At 36.8% G+C, this 22,037-nt stretch overlaps 1 long non-coding RNA gene across 1 annotated transcript in view; it reads left to right on the top strand.

Annotated features, from left to right (window-relative positions):
• LOC309846004 overlaps nt 1–22,037 on the top strand; it is an 853,728-nt gene that overhangs the window by 744,778 nt on the left and 86,913 nt on the right. The gene's annotated exons all lie outside the window — the stretch shown is intronic.

Below are 22,037 nucleotides of genomic sequence, written 5' to 3'. Positions count from 1 at the left end.
CTCTTAATTTCAGGCAAAGTTTTAATCTCAAACTTTTTATGAGCAATTCATTGGCCAAATGGCTTCCTCATAAAGTTGTATTTAAAAATTAAGATTTGTCTTGTGATATATTCTCCCTCACCACCATTCACGATTTTATTCTTTGGGTGAATGTTACCTACATCTAGAGTTGAAAAAAAAGAATTTGTTAAGCTAGTCATTTAAATTCTCGTAGTCAAATCCACATTTTTCTCCTGAATACAGTTGTAATCATTCCATTGTGCTTCCTCATAAAGTTGTATTTAAAAATTAAGATTTGTCTTATGATATATTCTCCCTCACCACCATTCACGATTTTATTCTTTGGGTGAATGTTACCTACATCTAGAGTTGAAAAAAAAGAATTTGTTAAGCTAGTCATTTAAATTCTCGTAGTCAAATCCACATTTTTCTCCTGAATACAGTTGTAATCATTCCATTGTGTTGATATTCTGCTCTGAATTAATAGAAAATGACTCGCTATAGAGTTTTGTATTTGATTCTCAAGTGCACATTTTTGGAATAAAGTTTTCAATAATTAAAATTTTCTAGAGGGGTGCTTGATGGCTCTTTTGTTTAAATATCTGCCTTTGGCTTAGGTCATGATCCCAGGGCCCTGGGGTGGAGCCCCTCATTGGGCTCCCTCCTCAATGGGAGTCTGTTTCTTCCTCTGCCTGCCACTCCCCCTGTTTGTCCTTGCTCATACGTATGCTCTCTCTTTCCCCCTCTCTCTGACAAATGAATATTTAAAAATCTTTTTCTAGATTAGGCATATCTGTGACCACTTTTGAATTATTCTCAAATGAATACATGTCAAGCACCTCACCTATGTACCTTGCATACAGTGAGAGCTTAACAATAAGACATAGTTGTACTAACTCTTTTTATTGAGCTCCTCCTAGATGGCAGTCGCTGGGCATTTTATAAACACTGAGTCTTTCCACATCAATCCTATAACATAACTGTGATGATTCCTATTTTAGAGATGATGAAATTGAGGCGTGAGATGTTGCTTTAGCCAGGGTCACAGTTCTTGCCCATAGTAGGATTGAGATTTGAACTGCTTTTTTCTGACACCAATGTTTATGCTTCATCTATTGAAACTTTATTCCAAAAATGTTTCCTGACACCAATGTTTATGCTTAATCTATCGAAACTTCATTCCAAAAATGTGCACTTGAGAATCAAATACTGGCTACCTATTATTTTCTCCTCTTTAGATAACATAAACCCTCATTTACAAACTGTTTAACCTTACACCATCCATATGAGGCTAAACTATTATTATCTCTACCCTGTAAGTGTAGAAATCATAGGTCAGAGAGATGCTAGGACTAAGTAGACTAACAGCTAGTGAATAGCACAGATAGGACCCAGGAGTATCTGACTCCAATGCCAGTTTTTCCCAAAATGAGTTGAATGTATAGTATGACTCTATCTCAAAGAGTAGCTCTTCTTCCCTCATACATGTTTTCAGCTGAATCCTATTTTTTTTAAGATTTTATTTATTTATTTGACAAACAAAGCAAGAGAACACAAACAGGAGGAGCAACAGAGGAAGAGGAAGAGGCAGACTCCCCTCTGAGCAGGGAGCCTGAAGTTGGACTAATTCTAGGACCCTGGGATCATGACCTGAGCCTAAGGCAGACACTTAACCAATAGAGCCACCCAGGCTCCCCGAACCCTAATTAAAAGAGCAAATATCTTAATTGACTTAAGATAGTAATAATCGAGGTGTTATTTTATAGAAACATAATCATAGATTCAACTTAAGTGGGGTCTCCTTATTAAGCATTCTTCTCCACCCTTATCTCTTGAATACAATGCAGTCCCTTTCCCTATAGTAGTTACTTCATAAATGTTGTATAAATGAATTAGCTATTAACTAGTGTATTCAAAAATAATTACTGAGTTATTGCATGTGCCAGGAAAGTGCCAGTCATTATATAGAACATGCCAGCAGGGGTGCCTGGGTGGCTTAGTTGGTTAAGTGACTGCCTTTGGCTCGGGTCATGATCCTGGAGTCCCAGGATCGAGTCCCACATCGGGCTCCCTGCTCAGCAGGGAGTCTGCTTCTCCCTCTGATTCTCTCTCTCTCAAGTACATAAATAAATTCTTAAAAAAAAAAAAAAAGAACATACCAGCAATAAAAGACAAAACAAAACAAAACATGATTCCTATTTGTGGAAAATCTCAAGTCTAGGAAGTGATATAAACATTAAATAAACATTAAATACACATAGACTCACACACATATTCACACACACACACCCCAAGAAATAAATAATGATACATTGTCATAAGAGGAATAAAGGGCAAAGGTGGAGTATGACAAGAGGGAATAAAAAGGCCTTTAGATGGGGAAAGACTTTCTGAGGAAATGATAACTCATAAATAATAGAAAAACACATGATTGCAACTGCCAAAATCTTCATCTCTTTGGCAGGAATCCAGGCACTAGATTTTTGAATCAAAGATAATTATTATCCTTGAATATAAGATCTCATTTCTAATGAGTTAAAACTGGGTCTGTGTAAAGGAGCATGAGGGAACTTTCTGATGAGATGAGAATGTTCTATGTCTTGATCGGTGTGGTAGTGATTATATGGATTTACAAATCTGTCACAGTTCACTGATTTTTACAGTTACACTGTGTGAATTACATTGTGCATAAATTATACCAGCATAAACTTGATTTGAAGAAAAAAAAAAGACAGATTTAAGTTAATGGGTCAATAAGCAAGCAAACTATGAGTCAAAGCAAAGATGAGTCAGAATTATTCTGACAATTACCCGCATTTATGTTTTAGTCGTTTTTCATGTCTGGGAGTTCTGTATTGTTGGATCAGGACCTGCGTATAGATGACTTTTCCATCGGTAACAATAGTTCTTTCTGACTTGTCAGGTATATCAGACATTTTTTAAGCTAATGCTTCTAAGATAGAAGAGCAAAGAAGATAAAAGCTTTTTCAATGAGACGGTTGGATTTTTTTTTTTTCATACTTTGGCTGCATTTGGGAGGTTTTTATAGCACAAGTGAATAATAACAAGAGCATCATGATAATGCCTTTTGTTTATAAAATTCTTAGCTCCAAAGAAACCAAATTACATTGCATTCATGTCTTCATTAAATCGTTTCTACCTGAGAGAAGTTAAATGTGTCTTATCCCCATTTTACAGGAAACTACAACATGAGCAAGTTTGGGGGATAGCAGACTTATGTATATATCAAGGTCTAATGGGATGTGATCACAAACTCCTTTGTAAAGGTGATTTTTTTTAAATCAGTTTTTTCCTTTATGTGGCATTCAAAGGAAACCTTTTCCTATTTTGTGTGCATGTATCAACATTTTAATAGCAGGAGAGCAATGGAAGCTATTCATAAACATGGAAGCTAGAAAATCAGCTGTTCCATACTTGATAGCTTGATACACAAGGTGATTTAACTAAATAATCATTAAATAATGCAAAACTTCAGGGTAAACACCCATTTTGCATGGATGTGAATTAAGAGTTCACAATAAAAGGTTCTTTCATTGTTATTGGCCAAACAATTCAAAAACTATGAAAGAAATAGTTTAATTTTGTAGTCGTTTGGATTTGAACAATGGGGAGGCTACTTGCTCACAGTGTGTGGCAGTATCATGGAGTGTAAGGGAGTGACTCCGGAAGAGTGACCCGATATAGAATATACCTGAGGCATTTACTAGCCTGGGTAATCTTGGGCCATCTGGAAGAGTTGCAAGCATTCGATTAATATGTAGAGCACACAAACATATTGTCTGGCAGATAGTAGGCACTCTAAAAAAAAAAAAATTGGTAACTGTTATTAGTAAAATGTCTCATCAGGCTATAAAAATTGAGTTTGAGTCTAATAAAAAGAGGCAACAACTTGTTCAGTTACAAAAGACATCCTTTTTCCAGATCGCAAAGATATTTTCTATGTGATTTAGCAATTTAACTCAAGGCAACTTAGCCATGGTCCAAACTTTGACACAGGGAGGGAGAAAGGAAATTATGGAATGTAGAACATGAGGCAAGGGGCTAGATTAAGATTTCATTTCCTCCAAACTCAGAAATGTATGGTTCCCGCCATATGTAATTCAAAATAAAAACATTATTCAGCTGCACAATAAACAATAAACTCTTAGATTTCTATTGAATTTAAGATTGTCTCTAGGTTTTCCAAGTGCAAATTCCAAGTGCATTTATCACATTGAAGTTTAATGTGTGTGTGTGTGTGTGTGTGTGTGAAACTGAGATCCTTGATTTCTTCGTTATCTAGGAACACGATGAGGTTCCTTGCTTGGTGATGTGTTACTGAGTGGGGTTGACTATGCTACTCTCTAGGAAATGGGGCAAAAGTTGGGAATGCTGATGTCTACGGGTCAGGAATAAGCCTCTGTGCTATAACTGTCATGCTCAGGAAAAGCTGGGAACTTAAATGGCTGCACGTTTGCTTTAAGGTGAATTGCCAACAGGCCCTCTACCCTCCAGGAAGTAGTGAGTAATTGCTTTCCCTGATCCTTGACACTGAATGGAGAAAAAAAAATTTTTCCAAGAATCTGAGTAACCACAATAGACCCTCATGTATAGTTTACAGCCTGAATTAATTCTACTTGGGGGATCCAAACAAACTCTCAAACCAAATGTTTAGTTTTAAGCTGTTGCAGCTCGATAAACTTCTAAATAAGTAGCAGGAGAAAATGCAAATGTATTTGAGTGAATCAACATTTGGCTCAGACATCAAAGAATTTCCACAGATAAAGCTTCAAGAAAAATGCACACAGTGTGAAAAAAAAAAAAACCCACAAAGTACACAAGAAACACCTTCAAGAGGCATATCACAGATGAGAATTCATATATCATCAGCTTCATTAAAAACCCAGAGAGAGATACATTAAAGTCAAAAGTGAGATACAGAATTGGCAAAAATTAAAAGTCTTGTAATATTAAGGCTTGGCAAAGATGTAGAACAAACAGAAAAATTTTGAAGTCCATAGTTCAAATAAACAGATTTAGAAAGCAGTTTAGCCTATTACGGTAAAGTTGAATATTTGCATACCCCTGTTGCTCAGAAGTTCCACTCCTAGCTGTGAACCTTAGGAAAACTATTGCTTCTGTGTCCCAGAATCTTGAACCAGAAGACACACATGTGAATGTGTCCCAGAATCTTGAACCAGAAGACACACATGTGAATGTTAACAACAGCAATTGGTTAAAATTACGAAATGCTGGGAGAATCCCAAATGCCTATCAACAGTGCAATGAAGGGGGAAAATGTGGTATATTCACATCATGCCATACTCTCCAACACGACTGACTAAACAATGGCTGCACAAAACAGCATGAATCTAAATGACATAACACCGACAGAACAGAAAAAAAAAAGGAAGTCTAGTTACATGAACTTCAAAAAATTTGCAAAGTAGAATGGTATGTTTCAGGGTATTAACCAGCATGGTAAGACTATGAAGAGTAGTGAGAGAATGATAAAAATAACTAAATTTGGTGAATGGATTTACCTTTGGAGGCAGCAAGGATAGTAGCCAGTACCAATGATGGACCACTGAGAACCTTAAGCTATTGGGCTTCTTTTATTACTTACGCCAAGTGGTGGGTACACCATGATCCTTATAGTGTAACTATTTACCCCAAGACAATGTTTATAAGCATCCTTACTATGAATTCAATATTTAATTTTAAAAATTTCTAAGCTTGGGGTGCCTGGGTGGCTCAGTGGGTTGAGCCTCTGCCTTCGGCTCAGGTCATGATCCCAGGATCCTGGAATCGAGTCCCGCATCGGCCTCTCTGCTCAGCAGGGAGCCTGCTTCCTTCTCTCTCTCTGCCTGCCTCTCTGCCTACTTGTGATCTCTTGTCTGTCAAATAAATAAAATAAAAGTCTTTAAAAAAAATTTCTAAGCTCTGTAGACTTAAAACTTGTTTGATATTCTTCTTATTCCCATATAAAGTGCAAAGGCTTCCTGTTTCCCTTTATCTTGGTTGAAATCAAATAATTATTTTGTTAATGCCTTTCCCAGGTATTCATGCTCACAAATTATTCTAAGAAACCCTTACCTTACAAAGAAACTACTTAGAGTAGTTTGTTTTTAAAATTCAAAACCCTGTGTCGAAGAATGTGTGCTAGAACACATTATAGTATTTTTTTTTATTTACAGACCTTATCATCTTTATTGAAATGACATTGACCAATACAAAAGTTTTCCTTCAGTTTTAGAATTATTCACTGGCATGTATATTTGTTTGATCTTCCTTTGTAATTATTTAAATATACTTCCTTTGTAATTATTGTAATTATTTTATATATATTATATATATTTAGTTGCTGTGATTGGGAAGAGGATATGTGCAATTTTAAGGAAATACAAAACAGAGGAAAATGAAATAAGGATACACATGCATATACAAATCCTTCTTTCTCAGGCAGTTAGTGTCTTTTAGCAGCAAATGAAGGTGCTAACTAGAACACTGACTTCTGTAATGTGCCACAGTCTCAAAGGGCACCATCAGATCTGCACAATGAACTTGGGAAGTCCTTGATTGCTATGAGAACATGGTATTTCCTTCCCCTATAAAAGAGAGCTGCAGCATATATGAGAAAATCCTTGCTAACAGGTGCTCCTCAGGCAAGCAGAGGGATATATGTCAGGTCAGCTATGTATTAGGTGCAAGGTGTTATGTGCAAAATTTGTGTTATGTGCAAGGTTTTCAATATTAAGTCTACCTCAATTGGAAGAAAAGACACTTCATGCTTGTTGATATTCTTCTCAAAGATGATTAGCTGCTAACATGATTGAGTTCCCAGAAGGCCCAGAGCTGTAATATTTTAGTATTGACATTCTGGAAGAAGATATATGTTGAATTCTATTATTTCATTAAAAATAGGGGTGCCTGGGTGACTCAGTCATTTGAGTGATGGACTCTTGTTTTAGGCTCATCCCCCTGATCTGGGGGATGGTGGGATGAAAGCTCCCAGTGGGCTCCAAACTCTGTGGAGAGTCTGCTTAAAGGATTCTCTCTCTCCACCCCACCAACTCGTGTATGAATGTGCACACGCTCTCTCTCACTCTCAAATAAATAAATTAATCTCAAAAAAAAATAAAAATAACAAGGTCCACACAGCTTCCAAGGATATGCAGTTTTTCCTGATAAATACTAACTGTTACCCCTTTTTCCTCTCTGGGTCCCTTTTCTTTTGGCTTCTCGGCGTCTATGGCTAAGCCTTGCTGTGGTTATCCAGAAAAGTATGTTAATGAAACACATGCATATATATTTGTCTGTGAGCATATCCTGTTTTTTAATGGAAAGAAACACAATTCAGAGAGGATTTAGTACATTAGAGACTTTCAGGGCAAGATTATATTTTGAATATTTATCTTTTGTTCACTTCATTTCCTTCTGCTTCATAATTTTCCCTAAGCTGTACCGAGCTTCTTCCCAGCCACAAAGCCTAATTTTATTTGTCTAGTAAGAGGAAAACAGCATTATGAAGCGTAACAGAATTTGCGCCTTCTCCACATTTCTCAATTCAGAGTAGAGGCGTGAGGTTGAATACAGCAATTCCTCCCTGCTAACCCTCAATTATGAGTTCCTCTTATATAAAATTAACCTCTATGTGAATTTACTTCTGTATAACATTTTAACAGCTATGAGAAAGACAAATCTCATCTAGGTAAATCAAGTGAATTTTAAAATCACTTCAGGTGAGGTTAATTACAATATAACAGGAACTTGGAGCTGAGGTAAGGAGTAAATCAAGTGAAGCAAATGGTATAGGTATAGAGAGTCTGAGCACCAAGTCTTTAAGATTACAAAAGAAAGGTAATGCCTCCATTAAAATTGGCCTTAAAAACACGTTTGCCTGTGTTAAGTGCGTACCACTAGAGGGCTACGTTCAAGAATGTGTGGCTCTGCCTCTCCTACACCCATGTTGCCTAACTTAGTATAGCACGTAGTAAGCATTTAATGAATATTAATTGAATGAAAGAATGAATAGGAGGAAATTGATCACATAAAAGAAACAAGAATCAGACTGTTTGGATTATGAGTGTAGCAACTTCTTTCTAAATATGTCTTCTCAAGCAAGGAAAACAACAGGAAAAATAAACTATTGGGACTACAGGAAAATAAAAAGCTTCTGTGCTGTGAAGCAAACAATAAAACTAAAAAGCAAACTAATAAATGGGAGAAGATATTTACAAAGGACATGTCTGATAAAGGGTTAGTATCCAACATATACAAAGAACTTATACAATGTAACAACCCCCCCAAAAAAGTAGTCCAATTCAAAATAAGTGGAAGACATGAACAGACATTTCTCCAAAGAAATACAGATGGCCAACAGACACATGAAGATGCTCAACATCAGTCTTCATCAGGAAAGTACAAAACAAAACTATAGTGAAATATCACCTTGCATCTGTCAGAATGGCTAGAATCAATAACTGTTGGCAAGGACGTGGAGAAATAGGAACCCTTTGGAAGGTGGTGAGAGTGCAAACTGGTGCAGCCACTGTGGAAAACAGTATGGAGGTTCCTCAGAAAGTTAAAAATGGAACTATCCTATGATCCAGTAATTGCACTACTGGATATTTGCCCATAAAATACGAAAACACTAATTCAAAGGGATACATGAACCCCTGTGTTTATTGCAGCATTATTTGCAATAGCTAAATTATGGAAGCAGCCCAAGTATCCATCAACAGATGAATGGGTAAGGAAAATGAGTAATAGAATATCCCATTAATGGAATGGAATATTGTTCAGCCATAAAAAATTTAATCTTTCCATTTGCAACAATGTGGGTGGAGCTAGAGAGTGTAATGATAAGCAAAATAAACCTAGTCAGAAAAGATAAATACTATATGATTTCACTTATATGTGGAATTTAAAAAACAAATAAACAACCCAAGGAAAAACAAAAGGAGAGAGAAGCAAACCAAGGAACAGACTCTTAACTATAGAGAACAAACTGATGGTTACCAGAGGGGATGTGGGGTGGTAGAAACAGGTGATGGATTAAGAATACAGTTATCCTGATGATCACTGAGTAACTTATAGAATTGTTGGATCACAATATTGTTTATCTGAAACTAATATAACACCAGGTGTTAACTATACTGGAATTAAAATTTAAAACAAAAAAGAAAGTTATAGACTAATGGATTTTTCAACTACAATGTTAGATGCAAGAAAACAGTGGAGTACTTTAAATAATCAAAGTGCTTAAGACCTAGAATTTGATATCCATCTGTTATTTAAATGTGAAGAGATGGTTTACTTTATTATACAAAGCTTCTGAAATTTCCCAAAGACCCACACTGGGAATAGTTTGGATAAAGTATTTAAAGAAGAAGAAGAAGTATTTAAAGAAGAAGAAGTTAGATAGGTCTTAGGAGAATGTGGTGTTTTAAAATTATTTTTATTCTTTATTAAAAACTGTCATTTTAAAACTTACTAAGAGCAAAGAGAAAGATAAAATATATTTAAACTAAAACAAGATTAAAAGTCTAGAATGATTGTACCAGATATGTTTGAGGAGTGGAATTCTATGAATATGATGTGTTTGTTTAAAAAGAATGGAAAAAATAAAAGGAGAGGGTTATTATTTTAAAAAGTGTAGAACAGAGGGTGCCTGGGTAGCTCAGTGGACTGAGTATCTGACTCTTGACTTTGGCTCAGGTCATGATCTCCGGGTCATGAGATTAGGCCCCGCATCCAGCTCTGTGCTGGGTGTGGAATTGCACTTAAGATTCTCTCCCTCCCCTGTTACCCCTCTCCCTGCCTTTCCTATCCTGTTTGCACATGTGTACAACACACATGCTTATACTCTCTCCCTTTCAAAAAAAAGTGTAGAATAGAATGTCAGATTGAAATAAATTAAAAAGCAGAAGCAGGTGCAAATATGTCATAACTACAATAAAATGCTAATTGAGAAAAAGCCCAAATAATTAAATACAAGGTGATTACTTTTTAAAATTAAGAACATTATAAATGCACTTTCGTATACAAATATATGCAATATATAAATATATATATCCTTCCATATGAATGCTTATAGATATAACACCATGTATAATGGAAAGGAAGAGAATAATGTATGTGGAATTCAGATTGCTGTTTGCTTGAGTAAATGGGTTCAGGAGAATCATTTGTTTGGGATTGAGAAAGAAAATGCTGTCAGTTCTCTAGCTTTTATTTTGATGGTAGATTTCCTTACGACATTATTAAAAATTACTAAATTCAAAAAATTCATCTAAATATAGCTTTGAAATTATCTAACAGCAGTTTAAAATAGAAATAAGTATTATAGTACTCTTTATCACTAATTTAATATGTGGAAATTTCTACATGTTCTATTGTGTAATGTTTTATTTTAATGAATATGAAAATACACAAAAGAATTTCCATAGATGTAATTCTGCCCACAAGCCAAATAACCTTTTATGCATTTGGATAAGACTGTAGCTTTTTCTATTCTAAAATCTTTTACCACAAGAATGCTAGGCAAACCTAAACACTGCAGGTGTGTTGGAAGAAAATGCTTATACAAAACAGATGTATTTTCCAATTCAGAGCTTCCTTATATTAAAGTCACTGTTTAATTAATTTCACACAATATTATCTGGTTGACTTACTCCCTCTCTCTAAGCACCTCTGGGAATATCTGAAATATTGTACAGATGCTCTTACAGAGAATTACATTACTAAGTGTCATTAGCATAAATCAACATTCAACATTAATTTAGTGGTTGGGGCTGTGAGGTGACAAACCTCTCTTTTTTTTCATTCACCTCCAAAGTCTTTGTGTTAATGGCTTTGTGCGCTAAGAGATTCTCTGCATGGACACCTCCTTCCCAGGTGGGATCTTCTGCAGAGCCTAACTTCCCACTGTCTGGGATGCATAGCCCTCTCTAGGAGTCTCTACTGCCTTTAACATGCTGGCCTTTCTTGGAGACCTTCCAGTGGGTTTAGACTTCCATTCCTAAACCTTCCCACACTATAAAGTGTTTCATGGGAGATTCAAGAAGGGAGAAGAAAGCATGCTGGGTAGAGAAGGAACTATATATGAAGACAAGAGGCAGAGCAGAAATCCAAGATCCTGCTCTAACAAAAGAGTAGAGATCTATGATATTAGACTAGATATCTATGACAGATATTTCAACTTTAAAAATGAAGCAGCGAGTGCTTCCAGCAAGGTAGACAGAGGCTATGCTACAAAGGGCCTCACATACATCCTAGAGCAAATGAGTTTCATCCTACAGGTGATAAAGTGCAAATGAAGGATTTGAACCAAGGGTCTTGGTTCTGGATTGGGCTTGAGAAAGATCAGCTCTATGGCAGAAAAGACCCCCACCTCCACAACCACCACCTTTGACAGTAATATTCCTTTTCTTTTTGTTCTAATCATCATGTATGTCATACATCTCCACAAATCGTATTTGGAAAAAGGTGTGAAAAAAATCACGATTCCAGTGTGATCAGGTGCTTGAATTGTAGAAGTTTCCCAATTAATCCTCATAGCAGCCCAGTGAGGTGGGTACTATTTATTACCATCCCCATTTTACAGATCAGGAAAATGAGCCACAGGGTCGAGTAACCTGTCAAAGATCACATAGCAAGTTGAAGACCCCTATCAAGGGTATCTAAAAATAGAACAAGTATTATGCCTCTGTGCTTTAGCACTTCCTATTAAATAATACTGTGTGGCCTAGAGAACTTAATTACAGTATTCCTATATGAGAGTTTCAGGTGTGGAAGAGCCACAGATTGTATGTGAACGAGCCCCATGAGATTCAAGGCTTTGCTCTAAGTATTGCTAAGACACAACATAGAAAATATAAAATGTATTTAGTTGGTATTCTGCTGACTCTCCCCGTGGATATTATGTCTGTCCTTAATATAAGTGAACACCAATTAATGGCCATAATATGGTGTAGGTGGCTAGCTAAACTCACTTAATACATGATTTATTGACGTGATTGCTTTACAAAGACATATCTGATGAGTTTTCTCATGTGAATCTTTCCATGTGAAGCATTCCATGTGAGAATATCTTTGTCTGAATACTAGACATTTGAGATGTTCTAATAATGCTTTCCTATTTTGAATGTCATGATGATAAATGCAACTTGCTGAGATAGTTTAATAATCAAAAGCAGTATTGAAGAAGAAATGGAACTGATACTTCTTTTGTGTCTAATAAATGCCAGGCACAATCTGTATAATCTCAGTAACTCTCATTTTATAGATAAGAGAACTGGAGCTCAGAGAAGTTAAGGACCTCCCCTAGTGTTTTCTAGTTAATAAGTAGTAACGCTTGGATTCAGCCTAGGTGCATCTGAATCCAAAGACACTCTTCTCACTACAATATAGTCCCTCCAACATGCTCACTCTGTCTATAACAATATGCAAACATCTGTGAATTAAAGGAAAAATAAAATATACAACTCTGAATCATGGCCTGAGCCTTTTGACCCACAGGGCAGCGCCGTAATGATTTGGCCAAAAATCTTCCTAAAATTTGCAGCTTTGGGCTTCTCTACAAAAGGATGGTTAGGTTAGAAGTGCAATATAAAGGGCCAACCGAGTAATTTCCTCATTTGTCAATATATGACTGACTTTCTGCAAGCTGAACACTTCCATTGAACACCACTGAGTAGACTACAGGCAGAAGATGAAGATTTCCTTTTAGAACCACAATTATATCTAGGAATAACAATAATAATAATCTTTGAAAAGATTACTGCCCATTTGTCTTCTTGGTGGCACCCATTCAGACTTAGGCACCATTTTGTATATTTGACATATATACATGTACACTCCAGCCCAGATTGGACACTTGAAACACTTGAGCTCCCCACAAAAGTAGTTACAATTATCCTATGGGCTGTACCAGTATTCCAGGAGATCTGTTATCTGTATTCATACCACACCCACTTCCAAATTATATTACATCATACATTAATAACCTCAAGCTCACCAATCAATGGGCTGCAACCCTTTGTATACAAATACCTACAGTCTCACATATTTTTTTTTTTTCTACTTCTACCATGTTAATCAAAACTCTACTGCTGAACTTCAGGTTGTTTGTTTTGCTCTGCTGTTTCCTTCTGGACTTGATACACTCATTTCTCAATTGTTGCCTTTTAACTAGGACCCTGAAAAAAGTGATGGCTTCTCCTCTAAGACTCCAAACAACATTCTACCTAGCCATAATTACTATCAGGGATCCTGTTTTGAATGACAACACTTTTCTACCCACCAGGATTGGACTTCTTGGTGTATTGAAGATGGACTTTACCGTGTCTCTTTGAGTCTTACAGAAAGGAAACCTCTGGCCCTGAGAAAGAAATAGACAGTCAGGGACAGGCCCCAGTCATTCCTAGCCACTGCTCCCTGTGCTTGAAGAGCCTGAGTTGCTATGGACCCAACATATCTCATTCATGTGAAATACACATCCACTTCTGCTTCTCTCTTCCCAACCAGTATGTAGATTTTGTGTTTTTTCTTATTTTAAGCCTGTACTATTCCTTTTTCACAAATTCATCCTACATACCACTGTCAAATCCATATTCCCAGGATTTAATTTTGTAGCTTCCCATTGTCTGAAATAACCTGAGAAATATTAAGCCTTATAGAATACCCTTCCCACTGTGGTTCTTCTGGTCTTTCCAGACATACCTCCTCTGTGTTTCTACACTCCTACTCTGTATACTTATCCAAATTGACTGGTTTTATTCTCTGAGCACTCACTCTTCTCTGTACCTAAAGGAACCTCACTTCCTACTTCTCCATCTGTTTCCATTTACCAATGTTTTTAAGGCTTTTTCCTCCATGAAACTGCCCCTTTTAAAGAATTTTGCATTTGAAAGAAAGCCTTTGTAGTCATTGAGTCTAATAATTTATTTCATGATTTTCTCCTCTCTAAAATGTCCTGTTAATAATGGTCACGTAGTTTATTTATGTCTGGTGACAAGTATGTACCTAGACTAAGGTACCTACTGAGTCTTATCTATATCTTATCAGTGTCTTGTACATTTTAGAGTCCTTGTATATGCTTGAAACATGTTTCCTAAATGAATTAATAAATGAAGGAATGGTTGTCTATCTCTCAAGGCACTGGCCATCTAACTTTTTCTGTAAATGGTCACATAGTAAATATATTTGTAGGCTGTATGGTTTCTGTCTAATCTGCTCATCTCTGTTACTATATCAAGAGAGCAGACATCAACAATATATAAAGAATAAGACTGGTTTTGGCAGCCTGTAGTTTGCCAGCCCCTGTCTTAAGGCAATAAAAGCCATCTTGAGACAGTTTTTAGTATTCTTCATCATGTTACTGGAAATCTCTCTAGCTAAAATTTTATGACTTATTCAGATGTTCCAAAACAATTTGAGTGTTTCCTCTGATCATGTTCAGTTTCTTCAGCCATTCCTTATTTTGAATTTCTTTACTAACTTAGCCTTTTTCCCAGATTATGTTCCATTTGTTTGTGCATCTTATAAAATCTGGTTTCCAAAACAAAGCAATGCTCTCTGTTGATGTGACAACTGAGCAGAAAAGCAGGTTCATTTCCTACCTTCCTTTATATACTGCAGGTGTAATAATAAAGCTTAAGACAGCATTACAATGTGTGGGAAACACATCACATTTCCTAGTGATTCAAAGTCATACTTCTAGGGGCACCTGGGTGGCTCAGTCGGTTAAATGTCTGAGTTTTGATTTCAGCTTGGGTCATGGAATCAAGCCCTGTATTGGGCTCCCCTCTCAGGGGGGAACGTGCTTGAAATTCTCCCCCTTTCCTTCTGTTCCTCCTCTCTCTTTCCCTCTTTCTCTCAAATAAATAAATAAAACCATAAAAAGAAGTCATACTTTTTTTCCTATATTCCTGTCTAAATCATTCTGTGTCAAGTAGTGCGGTTTTTGGGGAGGAGGTGAAACAAGTAAAAAAATCTTGTATCTTTCATTGTATTACTTTATTTTATTTTAAAAGACTAAATGATATTAAGGACTAGTTTAAAAATTATAAGGCACCTATAATGACACCCTGGCTCCCTGATCCCTTGGCCAGTGCTTTTTTGACCAACCATATTCACCAAATGCATCACTTAGCTATTTGCTGTATTTGTCCCATTTAGTTCTGTCCCTTTTATCTCCTCTAGTCACATGTGCATTCATTCACTCATTCTAAGTTATGTGTTGAGAGCTTACCATGTGCCACTTACCACATGAAAGAGAGAGAGACATGCCTTTTGCGCAGTGCTTACAGTCTACCTTGACATCAGGCCACAAATACACCATGTGATTCCTGAACAGTCAACACAAATCCACATTTCTTGCTGTGCTGTATGATCTCTGGGATCTACCTCATATATCCAAACATATGCTATTGTGGGATTAATCCAGTTTTCCATATATTCCCTGACATTTGGTTCTGGTGCATATTTTGATTATATTCCTTCTCCTTTGTCTTTCCACGTAGGTTTCACATTTCTGAATATGCTTTTTGTTCCCTTTCAGGGATGCTGGCTTGGATACACCCTACTAGCTATCTCTTACTTAGATGAAGTCAAGCTGTATACCTTTCCTATGCTTAGCTTACCTCTTGGGACTTAACTTGTCCCACAGGTTAAGGAAAAATGTTGCCCTGAAATAGAAAACTATTTGGGGGTAGAGAATAGACTAAAGGCTGATTCCTTGCTCAGTGCTTTTTTAACCATATTGCTTCTCCAGAGTGGTAGGAAGGTGTGATTTCACATTAGTTAACTTGGATTCTCTTTGCCATCTCTGTCAAACATCAAACAAATCTGCATTCACTCTCTTGCAGGTGCCACCTCAACAGTTCGTACAAACTGCCTCCTTATCTCCAAACCATGCCTTTGGCTCCAGCCTGCTTCCAGTTTCTGTATAATTCACCCTAGATTAAGACATTTCCCCAACCTCTCACTCTTACTTAATTTAAAATTAAATAATTTTAGGTATTCTTTGAAAAACTGTATCAAAATTAAATTCTTAGCAACATCAGTTTTCCACCAATAGGCTCTGTCCTGGAGAGACCCTGGGCTTACAAACTCAACCCCATGCCTTTGTCTGTAAGTCTTTATCTGTTTGTTGGTCTGTGTTTTCGTATGTACTACTGTGATATAAAATGTAGCGTAACATGTCACTTTCTGTACTGAAAGTCACTCAGCTAGACTAGTTCTGAATGTCATGGGCAAAATTGACTCTCTTCTCTGAACCAAACATATTGCTCACTAGGTACTGAGGAGCCTTTTACTGATGCAGGTCTGAGAGGATGCCAGGTGGACTGGCATTCTAAGTCAAGGCAAGCTCCTTGTGAGTAAGTAGTGAGCATCTTTGTCTTCTATAACCCCAATTATAATGATTAATGAACTGTTGTAAGTCCATGTTGCTGTCTTTCCAAAGTTTACAGGTTAACATATTAATGAATTTGCTTAAGAATAATGAATGACCCCAGAATGAATTTAGAATGCCTGATTGTACAGTTCTACAGAATTACTGATCGTTAGGTGAACAATAGTCTAGTCAAGGTGTTTCTGGAAGTCTGGATGTCTTTTTTTTTTTTTTTAATTTTTATTTATTTGAGAGAAGAGAAAGAGCATATGAATTGGGGAGGGTCAGAGAGACAAGCAGATTACTCACTGAACAGGGAGGTGGATGAGGGACTATATCCCAGGACCCTGAGATCATGACCTGAGTTGAAGGAAACGGCTTAACTGACTGAACCACCCAGGCACCCTGGATGTCTTTAACTTAAAGCTCACTGAATGGAGTATACTGTACAAAGCCTGCTACTTCTTAGTTTAAAAAAAAAAAAAATTCATTAGCTTCATGCTTCACTTAAAATCTTTCCTGTGTTCCTTGTTTTGCTTTAATGACCCACATCTCCACATGGAATATATAATGCAGCTTCTGTGGGAGTATGCCAGTTATCCCAAGTTGAAACTCTTCACATCCCTTTGATGTTTCAGAGTTTCTCAAAAGCCAGCCCCCAACAAAATAATATAGTATATTCTATTTACCAACTAGGACAAGTAAGATAAAACGAAAGCTAGAAAGTCTTCTTCTACATGTAGCAACTATTTTCTCCCTCCGTGTGGCCAGGTTAAATATGTTTCTTGCAATTTTCTTGTCTCGGTTTTCTGTCAAAGGAATACAATCTAACGCCTTGGGTTTATTTATCATGAGAAGCCCTTAGTGAAGTATAATGACCAGATGATATGAGTAAATTCATGTCAGTGATGCCATCTTTAGACAGAAGGGCATAGTGATTAGATCCAGTATTAAGAGCTGGTAAGCGAGAAAAAGGAATTGGTGATGTGAAATTTCTTTGGGAATAGAGCAAAGAGGTACAATGATTTCCAGAAAAGAGATTAGAGAGATGTGGTGACCACTGAATTGCACTCTTCACTGGTTGTAAAATCCTAACAGCATTCTCTCAAAACTGCATAGAATTAGGTAACTTCTGTATTCTGATTATAAAAGCTGCCTAAAGTAATATTTTACTGGACTGTAAATCGTTCTGACTACATTTCATGCCTGATAAAATCCTTACATTTATGGTAAAAATGTAAGTCCTTGTTCCATAACTAATCTTTTAAGTTTTCTGAGAAAGAAAGAGAAGTATGGAATTTTTTCCTAGAAAAATGGCATGGTTAAAAGTATCATATTGCTCTTTGAAAATAGTCTAGCAAAACTAGGGATTTGGGCCAAATTAACCTGGGAATTAGTTTTGAGATATGTTTTATAACCTAGATATATACCCATACATGCATATGTATGTACATATATATTTTAACAGAATAAAAGTTAGTATGTATGTGTATGTATGTCTATTAATTTATCTCAGTCTGAATTTCAAGAGATATAAATACATTAGTTTAATATTCTAATGGAAGCAAATTATAGATACTGTGTAACACTTAAACATAGCATTATTGGCTGTGTTTCCTGCCTAAACAAATATATGTTGAAAATTAAATTAAGCTTTTAAAAAAATATTTATTTATTTATTTATTTGAAACAAAGAGCATGAGCAGGGGGAGGGGCAGATGGAGAGGGAGAGAAAGAATCCCAAGCTGACTTTCTGTGGAGTGTGGAACCTGACCTGGGTCTTGATCTCTCAAACCTAGTCGTGACCTGAGTGGAAATCAAAAGTCAGATGCTAAGGAATACCAGCCTCTAAGCTGTTCTTTATGGGAAACAAGAAGACATTATATATACAATATGGGCTTTACAGGCAGTTGTATCTGTGTTCAATGTTCAGTGCCATGTCTTCTGAGTTTTGTAATCTTGCTTTAAGTCAATTTTCCTGAGAGAGAAAGATTCTGAGCTGGAAGTGTTTTATGCAGGAAGTTTGTTGGGGAGTGTACTTGGATCAACATTGTTGAAGTTGTCCAAGATAGAAAAAAGGGGGCTGGGGCTTTGTACTCCTTTAGTGATGAGTCGTTGGATGTGAGCTGCCTGTGGGAGAGGCAATAATCTGGATGAGTCAGTGCCCTTTGGCAGAAGGAGAAAAATCTCCAGAGAGGGAGTCAGCTCTGAGCCATCAAAAACCAACACTTGAGACAGCTATGGAAATGACTCCCTTATCCTGAAGGGGAATGTGGGTGATGACCTCCACCATCTACTGTGTCTACTTCTTGTGACATTTGGCTCTTCTTGCTTCCTATAATAAGTTTATACCATCTTGGAGAAGCTTCTCCAGGATTCCTTAGTAGGTCATCTTTTTTCAGAAAACTTTCAAAAGGAAGAGTACCCCACTATGGTCCCCACACCATAGCCCCTGCTGGTGCATCTAGTCTCAAGGCTACAACAGTACTAATACTTACTGTCTTCCTATTGTCTTTTCTCTTCTACTACTCTTTTAGAATTCTTTCTTCCTCTGCCAGCTCCTCTACTGAGATATTGATATATGTGGTTTACCTTGTGGCTGGCTCAGACTGTTACTGAGGGGGTCATGGTTGCTGTAATTGTCCATTTACTATAAAAACAGGCAGAAAAATACTAGGAAATGTTCTCTGAACCACTTGGATATCAGAAATCCTTCCCTGCCCTCGTGGTAGGACAGTAGCTCTACTTCTTCTTGATGATCAGTCAGTTGCCCTGCCAGTATGGTGACTTCCTGTTGCCAGTCAGCTGGCATAGGATGCCCAAAGTGATTGGATGCAAAATACATTTTAAAGTTTGAGACTCTTACTTTGTCCTCTCATAGAAACATCCTCTCAATGAAAATCAAAATTTCTGGGTCCTCAGAACCTAAATTTGTGGAAACAGAAAGAACAAATTCTCCAGTTAGGCTACTGGGAGTGATGCTAACTTTAACCACTTCTACTTCCTCCCCCTTGGTTCCTAGACCCATGTATTCATTCTGTCTGTTGGGGATGCAGTACCAAAGAAAGTTCTTGATGTGGAATATTTATCAGATCCTTTCAATGACACCCCATGACTGCAAGATATGATCTTCAAACTGGTGTTTAAGCTGTCATGTCAAAAGTGCATTCCATTGGACCATCAGGCCAGCGGCTTCTGGTTCATGCAGTATGTTTAAGATGAGTAGATTGCCTAATTATGTGTTCACTGATGAAGTCCAAAGAATTTCTACTGGTCTGAGGTAATATTATGCAGTATCGTGTACTTATGTATCAAACACTCAGATCATGGTGCTGAACAAGGCCCTACAGACAAATAAGCAAACCTATATTGGGAATTTGCTTCGGTTTTCATAAAAATGAATCATTGCTCTATCTTAGGTAGAAGAGGTTCAGGGTCATAATCAGATTTCCATCAAGTGCATGGTTGCTCTCCCTGAGGCCTAATGCTGAAATTGAGGCTTGGCATTGACCCCTGTTGTTAGCAGGTTGGACACCTCATCAACCTTTCCACATGTCGGAGAACAGAAATACACAAAGTGTGGACTTTATGAAATAAATGGGTTCCACTGAAAGAACAAGAGTGTATATTCCAAAGCTTAAAAAAAAAGGGGACAGGAACCCCTTGGGCAGGGTATCAGACATAGATTAAAGCTTAGAAAAGAATTAAGAACAGATCTTGGAAATCTTCAATCTCCATAAGGTAGTAAGTCAGTGACTAGAATGTAGTATGCTAAAAAAAAAAAAAAATCACTATATATTTTTGTTCTTGCCTTCTATTCCCCGTTTTGATTTAGTTTCTGAGCTTCTTTTTAACCTTAGTTTCTTCTTTGATCAAGGCTGGTCAGTTTGCCAAGTTAAAAAAAGAAAGAGAGAGAGAACACAGGCCAACTTAGAATATTTGGATAAATAAATAATTTCAGTGATCATGATTTTCCTCATTTATAAAACTTAAAGTAAAAATACCTGCCTTGCAATTATGAGATTTAAAAACACGTCTGTAAAGTACTTGTATGTGGTAGGTGCTTGGTCACTGTTTATTAATATTGAAAAAATCCTAAACAGCCACTACTGATTTCTAGTGAGTCTCCATCCTTGCTTGGGGCTCTGGTTGCAGAGATCTGGCAAAGTAGAAGTACGGCAGGCAGATGAGTCAGGAGAGACCCAGTTCTCATCCTCCCTGAGGGCTCACTTACTGAGATTTTTCAGTGATTGACGTTGGATTTTACTTTGTTTTGTTGGTCTTCTTTTTGAAATAAATATAATTCTGTGTTTATTTGGGGGTGTCCTTAATTCTGTCTTTTTATATTTTTAAAAATTTGTTTTCTGCTTATCAAAAAAATGCATGTTCGCTATAAACATTTCAAGCACTGAGAATTTATTAATCATGGTAGGGAAGAAGTTCCCTCTTCAACTTATTACTAAAAGACAACTACTTTAAGTATTTGGTATCTATTCTCCTAGATTTTCTTCTATGTAAAATCAGATATTATATATACATAAATAAATATATATATTTAACAATGGTAAAATCATATATACTATTTCACAACTTGCTGTTTTAACTTAACAGTGTTTTATGGGCGTTTTTCCAGGACACATACTGTGTAACCCTGCTTTTTAATAACTTTAATATCCTATTGAATCACAGAGTGGACATTCGGGCTTCTTCTATAGGTTTTCATTACTTATTTATTTGTTTATCTATCTATCTATTTATTTTTAAAGATTTTATTTATCTGAGAAAGACTGAGAGAGAGCACAAGAGGGGGGAGGGCCAGAGGGAGAAGCAGATTCCCCGAGGAGCAGGGAGCCCGTTGTGGGACTCGATTCCAGGATTCTAGGATCATGACCTGAGCCAAAGGTAATAGCTTAACCAACTGAGCCACCCAGGCGCCCCTGTTTTCATTATTTAAAGCAACGCTGTGATGACTACTTGTATACTTCTAGCATAAATTCTAGAAATATCACCGCTGGGTCAGAGGGCATGAAAAAATTTTAATTTTAATGAATAATGTCAAATTGCCCTTCAAAAAGATGGCATTGAATTTCACTCTGCACAGAGGTTTATTCCATTCTTGGGGTAAGGTAGAAATTCTACTTTTTAGGAGTAAGGGTTAGAGTCAGTATCTGTCTGCCAAGAAGCCAACTATACTTCACAGAAATTGAGAAATGCTGGTTTTGGAAAAAGGAGACTGTCGGTGAATCAGTTTACCAATGTGCACTGACACCAGTGAATGAAACAGAGGCTTTCGACATACAAAGACTTACAAGTCTTACAAATATGGGTTTAAACCTTACTCTACTATTTACTAGCTGTGTGATGTTAGGTAAATTGCTCAATATACCTGAGCCTTATAAAATTGGAATAGTAATATGACTTGCCTCATGAGCTTGGTATGAAAGTTAATTGAGAAATGTATGTAATTCACATATGCCTGCATGTAATATGCTTGTATGTCCCATATATGTCAGCCTGATTATACCACACCTGCCCTATAGCAATTATCAGCTATTGTTATGATTATTATTATGCTTTTCCAGAATACGTACGTATCTGAGATCCCAACAGGATGTTTTATTTCAGTGCTTTTTCTCTC

Source organism: Mustela nivalis (genome assembly GCF_964662115.1).
Source record: "Mustela nivalis genome assembly, chromosome: 13".
In the NCBI taxonomy this organism is placed as follows: domain Eukaryota; kingdom Metazoa; phylum Chordata; class Mammalia; order Carnivora; family Mustelidae; genus Mustela; species Mustela nivalis.
Note: the sequence above shows the minus strand (reverse complement) of the source record. Positions and strands in the feature narration are given on the sequence as shown.